The following is a 9,261-nucleotide window of genomic DNA, read 5'->3' as shown; positions in this document are numbered from 1 at the left end:
TATACTTACCTGGCCCTGGTGCTGCTGCCTCCAGCAGTGCTGCTGCTTCCGGGTCCACGTTGCAGTAAATATGCAATGAGCATAATGAGCGGGACTCAGAAGCAAGTGACAGCAGCGCTGAAGACAGCAGCGCTGGAGACAGGTGAGTATAGAAAATAATTTTATTTCAAAGACACGTGTTTTCTCACATCACTGTGTGGTCCATGTGACGCCCGTGCTGCCAGAGAAAAATGGACATGTCTCCGTGCGGAACACACAGACACACGTGTGCTCCATACGAACACATGGTCCTTGTGAAAACACTGATGTGTGTGCAGACCCAATGATTTTAATACGTATGCGTATGAAAATGGACGTCATACGTATCAGAATCACTGACATGTGAATGGGTCCTTAGAGATAGCAGCAGAAAAGTGAAGAGGGTTGTAGAAAGTTGTACATAGGGAATAACGCACTGGTGGGCCAAGGAAACAAGGTATAGGTAGAGAGGAAAAGAGATGGAGAAGAAAATAGAGATTTAACACTAGAGCTGTTTTGATACATGAATGTTAGGCTGGTTTCACACTACGTCTTTTTAACATCCGTTGAAAACGTTTTTTTAACGGAAGTACGGATCCTGCTTTTACAGCAAATAACGTATGCAAACGCATATGTTATTTTGCAGGATCCTGCAGTGGATGTTTAGGGGCGGGCATTGTAGTCATGTGATCGGGAGTGAGGGTAACTAGACTGGGAGGAGGCTTCTGACAGCTGCAGACGCTGGTAACCAAGGTAAACATCGTCCTTGGATACCCGATATTTATCTTGGTTACGAGTCAGCTGCTCGGAGCCGGGGAGAGAGAGAGAGAGAGAGAGAGAGAGAGAGAGAGAGAGAGACTGACTCTGGTTCTGGGCATGCTCAGTCCAAAAGCAGGATCCTGTCTATCAGCATGCAGCGTTCACCTGCGTTTCCGTGCGTTATAGTCAGGATCCAGCAATTTGCAGTATTTGGACGTAGCTCAAAAACGCTACATGTTGCGTTTTTGAAACATGTTAAAATAACGCAAAAGGACGGATCCTGCGTCTAACGGACGCAAACGCACGCAAACGCAGGTGGACGCGAGTCCATTGAAAATGCATTGACATGAAAACGGATTTGCACAGGATCCGTACTTCCGTTAAAAAAACGTTTTCAACGGATGTTAAAAAGACGTAGTGTGAAACCAGCCTTATTGAGGACAGCTGCACCCTGGATAAACACAGACCTCAGATCCAGCCTGTATTGCAGGGAACGACACTCCTACAAGAGAAACATGTGAAGCTTGGATCAGGCTGCAAACTGGAAATGAATGAAGAACTGACGATTGCAGAATGAAACTTAGTGCAATTTTATTAACTAAAGCCAACCACTAACATATGTGAAAATCATTGGTTGCATGTCAAATACGTTCACAACTTTTAAAATAGGCCAGTCAATAATATGTTAAAACTTTATACTCTTCACGTCTTCTAGACCGCTTCCAGCCCTCCTTTGTTTCTTGTTGTTTTTCCTTTTTCCTGCAGAAGAGTTAATGTATGCAGTTTCAGGCTTAGCCCTTGTACAGCACGTAACTTCATCTAACCCCTGGGAGATCGCGCCGTACTACGCCATTGCTTCCCAGCCTACGTCCGGCAGAGCTCAATTCAGACTCGAAATGACAAACGAGTCCGAAAACGTAGCAATCTCACGTGTGTCATAAGTGTAAAGTTTACTAACATGCTGCAGGTCACCCTGAGAGGGAGGAGGAAGGAGGTGGGCCAAGGAAGAGACTGAAACTCTGCTCATTCCTTAACTTCACACAAGAAGAAGCACGATGTGAGCCGGTATGTGGAGCTCCGAGTGCTGATATGTCCACCGCTGGGGTCGTGCTACTAGATCGGAGTCAGATCTGGGCCCTCGGTTCTTGGCACTAGGTGAGTAGAGCGTGGACTCGGTCCAAACATTGCTGGGGAAAGGTGGTGGGGGGCAAACTGCTGGATACTTTATGGATTTATGTGCATGTTATGCAATTACACTGTGTAAGTAAAGGCGTGACTAATCTGGCGTCACATACGACCAGCCACAAAAAAAAAAAGACTAATATTCATTCCATAATCACTGAAATACATTTCCAAAAAATGCAACTTTTTGAAAGTATTGTTACTAATGAAATTTCTAATATATTGATAAACCATCTTAACCTCTTCACCCCCTGGTGATTTTCCGTCTCCATTTTTTCCTCCCCTTCTTCCAAGAACCATAACGTATAATAATAATATTTTTTTCTTATTTTTTCCGTCACAGAGCCGTATAAAGGCTAGTTGTTTTCCGAGACGAGATTAATTCTTCAAAGAACCCATTAATTTTACCATATAGTGTGTTGCAAAAACGGGAAAAAAAATTCCAAGGGTGGGGAAATTGCAAAAAAAATGCAATTTTACAAAAAAATATATATATTTTCCATGTTAACTTTATGGTAAAACTGACCTGGCATTATGATTCCCCAGGTCCATACGAGTTTGTAGATACCAAACATGAATAGGTCTTTTTTTTATTTAATTGGTGAAAACAAAATTCTGAAATTTGTAAAAAAAAGAAAAAATAATAATATAATATTCTAATTTTTTACCATTTTTGATAGATGTGATGATTTGATCACCTCTTATTGCATTTTATTGCATTGTTGCAGTGGCCAAACAAATGTTATTCAGCTGACCCCTGCCTGTCATGACAACCCATCGTTGCCTCATAAAAGTATTTAACTCCCTTCCCCCCGTTTTTGTTACAAACACATTACAAAATGTGTTTAAATATTTTTGCAATGCAATCCAATTTCTTTGTGATGCATCAGCACTAAATAGTAAAAGTTGGGGAAGTGAAAGTGAGAAAAAAGTAGCCACAAGTAAAACTTATGGGATAAAATAAATAAAAATTGCCATGTGCATATGTATTCACCCCTCTTGCTATGAAGTCCCTAAAAATTTCTGGTGCAAGAAAATTAACTTCATAAGTCACATGTTTAGTGAGAAGAAGTCCATCTGTGTACAGTCTAAGTGTCCCGGGGTGGGGGGGGTGAGGGTCTGTCAGTAAATACACACCTTTTCTGAAAAGCCACAGAGGCTGCAACACCATTAACAAGAGGCCCCACTAACCAAGCAATACCATGAAGACCCAGGAGATCTCCAAACAACACCAAGGAGATCTCCAAACAACACCATGAAGACCAAGGAGCTCTCTAAACAGCACCATGAAGACCAAGGTGATCTCCAAGCAACACCATGAAGACCATGGACATCTCTAAACAACAGCATGAAGACTAAGGATATCTCCAAGCAACACCATGAAGACCAAGGCGATATCCAAACAAGTCAGAGAAAGTGATGAGAGGCACAAGTCAGGGTTGGGTTCTAAAAAAAAAAAAAAACAATAGCGGCACCATCAAATCCATTATCATCAAATGAAAAAAACATGGCACCACAACAAACCTGCCAAGGGAGGGCTGCCCAGCAAAACTCCCAGCTTGGGCAAGGAGGGCAATAATTAGAGAGGCAGCACAGAGACCAAAAGGTAACCCTGAAGAAGCTGCAGAGTTCCCAAGCAGAGACTGGAATATCTGTCCATTCGACCACAATAAGCCATACACTCCATAGAGCTGGCCTTTATGGAAGAATAGCCAAAAAAAGCCTTACTTACAGCAAAAAATTGGAAAGTTTGTTTTGACTTTGCCAAAAGACATTTGGGAGACACCCAAAAGGAAGGGCGGAAGATGTTGTAATCAGATGAGACCAAAATTGAACCTTTTAGTCACCAATGTAGACGCTATGTCTGGTGCCAATCCAAAGAGCGAAAAAACTGTGGGAAGAAAAGGCGCAAATAGGGTCTTACCCGGTATAGCAATGGGAGGTGAATGTATAACAAGAACACTCACCTGTAAATCTCTTAAATCTCTTTTCTTTATTTTCACAGGTCTACGCGTTTCAAGGACATATCCATCCTCTTCCTCAGGACAAAATGCAGAGAATACTACCGATAGTATTCTCTGCATTTTGTCCTGAGGAAGAGGACGGATGTGTCCTTGAAACGCGTAGACCTGTGAAAATAAAGAAAAGAGATTTACTAACTTCATCTGGACTCCTGTGGTTTGGCGCGGTATTTAAACCTGCTATTCTCCTGCTATCTAAAATCAATGGTGCCAATCCAACACAGCTCATCACCCCAAGAACATCATCCCCACAGTGAAACATGGTGGCGGCAGCATCATGCTGGGGGAAGGTTCATTTGGATGGTGCAAAATACAAGGATATTCTTGAGCAGTCTCTCAGTGATTTGAGACTGGGACAAACTGTCATCTTCCAACAAGACAATGATCCAAAGGTACTGCTAAAGCAACACTCGAGTGGTTTAAGAGGAAATGTGTAAATGTATTAGAGCGACCGAGTCACAGCCGAGACCTTAATCCAATGGACAATCTGTAGTCAGACTTGAAGATTGCTGTTCACCAGAGAAAATCATCTAACTTGAAGGAGCTGGAGTCGTTTTTCTTTGAGGAATGGGCAAAAATCCCAGTGGCCAGATATGGAAAGCTCATAGAGACTAATCCAAAGTGATTTGCAGCTGTAATTGCTACAAAAGGAGGCTCTAGAAAGCACTAATGTTAGAGGGTGAATAGTTAGGCACACTGAAGTTTTCAGGAATTTTACCCGATTTTTTTTTTTTTTTTTTTTTTTTGCTTCACACTAAAACGAAAACCACATGATCACAGTTGTAGCCATGTTGTTCACATGAGCTGAAGCAAACCCTAAAAAAAAAAACAGTGAAATTCCAGATTGTGAGATAGCAAAACACGAAAAATGCCAAGGAGTGGGTGAATACTTCGCAAGGCACTGTATCTGTAAACTGATACAATACAAATCATCCATATGGGATCTGGGTTTTTTGGGCACACTCGAAGACTTGAATGGGCAAGTCTCATCCAAAAATTATAAGAAACTCGTGTATACTGCAATATTATGAGCTGTTAGTGCTCCTGAATTTCCTCCCAACAAGTCCAGTATTGAGTCCTTAATCCCTATCCTAATCCTAGACCTAACCCTAATCCTAACACCAGCCCTAACCATAACCCAAATCCTAAGCCTAAACTTAACACATAGTCTGACCATAAATTTCAATCTTAACCAACCCTATGGGGCTAACCAACTGATTTAGTTAAATGGGTTTAATAGAGATACAACTTGATGGACACTCTTGACCCCTGGCTTATTTATTCTGCGGATCATCATGTTGATGGCCTATTCTATAAAAAAATATAAAGCATCAATGTTTATACCCCCCAAAAAACTAAGCAAGCCATACTCCTGTCCTTGTGCTGTTTTTGGATACATAGGCTTAATACATGTGGTCCTCATTCTATGAACTCTGCAAGTGTGGCTCCTGCTCCGGCAGACTCAAAACATCAATGGACCGCTATTCAAGTGAATGGCCACAATGTCTATTTTCGGAACTCCTTACTTGCCGAGTGGGGGTCCTGGTCAGGTCTCTGTAAGAAATCCCAACATATCTGCTATTACATTGGCATTATCATTGTTTTGTCATAGTGCCAGGCTTGATTGTTGGGGGTGTTGGGTTTCTCCACCAGTGACGAAAACGAAGAGGCAAAAGCCGTAAGCTGCGCACTGTGCACACCCAAATTTTATCGGTTTAAGTCTCTTTAGAAACCAATATCAGGACAGCATAAATGACTAAAGAAATCTAAAAGTTAACTTTTATTAATCTTAGTTAGAAGACAAACCCAAATAAAGTGCTCAGTGTCAAAAAAGGTGCAAATTAGTGCAAACTAGAACACGATGTCATTCTCTACAGCAGGGGTCTCAAACACGCGGCCCGCGGGCCGCATGCGGCCCTTCAGGTGGCTTCTTGCGGCCCGCAGGCCCGTGGACCTGGTAAAGATGGTGACCGGTGCAGGGGCCGCAGCTGCCAGTTATTTATTTCAGCCTACAGTTTTGTCTTTGCCGCGCACAGTGAAGTTCTCGCTGCAGAACGCAATAACAGCCGCCTGCCAATCAGAGGCAAGCACCTGCTGCATATGACCTCAGATGCTTGCCTGTGATTGGCCAGTGGCTGTTGTGCAGTGAGAACTGCTCTGCACGCGCCGGCCGAAAGTTCAGCGATGACAGCAGCTGTGATCATTACCGGGTCCACGTGCCTGCATGCCGCTGACAGCAGGTGAGAAGAATGTTTTCGTGTGTGTGGGGTTCTGTGTTGCTGGCTGAGGCTGCACTGTGTGTGTGTGTGTGTGTGTGTGTGTGTGTGTGGCATGCCGTGTGTGTGTGTGTGTGTGTGTGAGCTGAGGCTGCACAGGGTGGGGGTGGTGTGTGTGAGCTGAGGCTGCACAGGGTGGGGGGGTGTGTGTGAGCTGAGGCTGCACAGGGTGGGGGTGTGTGTGTGTGTGTGAGCTGAGGCTGCACAGGGTGGGGGTGTGTGTGTGTGTGTGTGAGCTGAGGCTGCACAGGGTGGGGGTGTGTGTGTGTGTGAGCTGAGGCTGCACAGGGTGGGGGGGGGGTGTGTGTGTGTGAGCTGAGGCTGCACAGGGTGGGGGTGTGTGTGTGTGTGTGAGCTGAGGCTGCACAGGGTGGGTGTGTGTGTGTGTGTGTGTGTGTGTGTGTGTGTGTGTGTGTGTGTGTGTGTGTTAGCTGAGGCTGGGGCACATTGCTACAAGGGGACAAGGATGCACACATTTTTACAGAATGGGAAACAAGATGGGGCACATTACTACAAGATGTTGGCCAAAATTACTATGCGGTGGTTATTGTAAACCTGTATTACTTACAAAAAGGGGGAAAAATGTTAAAAAAAAAGTGTGTATGTATATATGTGTGTGTGTGTGTGTGTGTGTGTGTGTGTGTGTGTGTGTGTGTGTGTGTGTGTGTGTGTGTATATATATATATATATATATATATATATATATATATATATATATATATATATATATATATATATATATATATATATATATATATATATATATATATATATATATATATATATATATATATATATATATATATATATATACACACACACTACACATTTGTTATAATGGACAAATGAAAAATGTTCAAAAACAGTGATTCAAGGGTGTATAGAAAGAAAAAATGGTACCACTACCAATGTCACTTTGTCCTGAAAGGAATGCGGCCCCTCAAATTTTTTTTTTCCTATGTGCGGCCCATACACCCAGCCGAGTTTGAGATCCCTGCTCTACAGCATCATAATTTAGAATATCCAACAGGAAATCAGTCTCAATACCATAGAATGTGACCATAACGGTCATACATAGATATCAACCAGGAAAAACATGGGATAGAGTCAGAATATGTTCGACAGTAAACCCCTAGCAATGTAGTTGTCTCTTTATGGTCAACAGCAAATAACCAAATTAATGAGGGGTTCTCCACCAGATGTAGAATGTGACGAATGGACACAGGGGGACATTATGCCCTCGTATCTTGTCCATTAGTCACACTGGCCATATATGAAACACTCTCAATGAGCCACAGTAGTGGTTATTGATACAAGCTATTAATTCACAATGGTGAGCAATTGTAAAAAGTAAAGATCAAACAATCCGTAAGAGTCAGGTGCTCAGAAGAGTCCCGATTGGCTATTTGGATGGAGTCTCAATTCACAGTGGTGACTCAGATAGCCTATCTGCAATATATCGTGCACAGTGATAGCATAAAAACATATATAATGGAGCAGTCTCACACATCCAGTCGGATCAACAATGGAGGAGTCATCAATGACGGGTAATGGGATCAATGTCATATGTTGAGTTGACAGGGTCCCTATGTAGAACCCCCACTGGCCCTATGGTTATCCCAGACTCCCACCCTAACAAGGCCAGTACATAGCTGACCCTACTGCCTAGATGTCCCTTTCATTTTTCATCCTCTCAACGCGTTTCCTCCTTCTGGATTCATCAGGGGAGCAATCAGGTAGAGGGAAGGTGTTTATCAGGCTAAACAATTAGGTCGTGACTCTAAGTTATGGGAATGATCTAATTGTTTAGCCTGATAAACACCCTCTCTCTACCTGATTGCTCCCCTGATGAATCCAGAAGGAGAAAACCAAGGGCCCGATTCATCCAAACCATCATTGTTCTACATGTGCTGGAGTCAGAAGCTCCTGATTCACGAACAGGCGTATGCATTCAAGTGGCATGCACCTCTGGGTGCGCCTTCACAGAAACCCTACTGCGGTGCCTGTTGGAGTAAAAATTGTGGCTTACCGGCGGCCACCACATCCTTGCTCCGCCCCAGGTCCACAATCTTTGTCAGAGCAGGGCATAAAATGGCTTGAGTATGTAAAAAGCTTTCAGTTGCACCATTACACGACTTTTCAAAGCTACTAAAGTAGAAGTCGTGATAAATCGAGCCCCAAGACCTGGTTACAACTCCTTTAGCCAGAGTGTCCTATGGGCCCCCTAGGGCACCAGGACACAGTGTGACTGCAGCCGTTATAGCTAATCCCCTATAGCTTGCACAATTTTAAGGACAAACTCATTTCTCAATAATTGCATTCCAAGCCTATTAATAATATGAACTGCTCAAGTCACCACCATTCACTATGAGAAAGGCTATAAAAGCAATGTGCAATAGTAGAAACTCTTCAATTGAACACTGAAAGGACTGGTATGACAAATTTGCATCCTGGGGGACAGGATTTGTGATGGGCGAATAGTGACTATTTGTGTTCGGATTACGCTTACCCAATACCGAGAACTATTCCAGTATTCGTCACGACAAGAAAAATGCCCGTGCTCCCCATTGACTTTCATTAGGTGCGTTATTTGTGACGGATACCAGAATAGTACTTTGGGGATTCGTTACACAAATAGTTACTATTCTCTCATCACTGAAATCACTGGATACGAAATTGTTTTATATTCAGACCTTTGGCAATCCTATCTCTAAAATGATTCCCACATACAAATGTGAAAAAAAATAAAAAATGTAATGTTAGCAAAGACAATAGTGCCCACAGTTTGCAGTTTATAAAGCTGGAAGGGATACAGGAGGGGGAGGAGGTGAGTTGTGACATCATATATTTTGTATAGTAGATCCTGTTATCTACTGTATATACAGGTGTTATCAGTCATTGTACAGGAGGGGGAAAAGGTGAGCTGTGCTATTGCCTATTGTGAATGGCAGATGCTGTGTTATCTACTGTTTATAAAGGTTATCAGTCATTGTACAGGAGGAGGA

General features: G+C 42.8%; 1 protein-coding gene across 1 annotated transcript in view; it reads left to right on the top strand.

Annotated features, from left to right (window-relative positions):
• The first annotated feature begins 1,660 nt into the window (after positions 1–1,660).
• Positions 1,661–9,261, top strand: part of TLR5 (toll like receptor 5) — a 44,718-nt gene continuing 37,117 nt past the window's right edge. Inside the window, exon 1 of the mRNA XM_075337970.1 lies at positions 1,661–1,932. The gene's annotated coding sequence lies outside the window, so the exon portion shown is untranslated. The remainder of the gene's footprint in view (positions 1,933–9,261) is intronic.

Source organism: Anomaloglossus baeobatrachus, chromosome 3 (genome assembly GCF_048569485.1).
Source record: "Anomaloglossus baeobatrachus isolate aAnoBae1 chromosome 3, aAnoBae1.hap1, whole genome shotgun sequence".
NCBI lineage: Eukaryota > Metazoa > Chordata > Amphibia > Anura > Aromobatidae > Anomaloglossus > Anomaloglossus baeobatrachus.
Note: the sequence above shows the minus strand (reverse complement) of the source record. Positions and strands in the feature narration are given on the sequence as shown.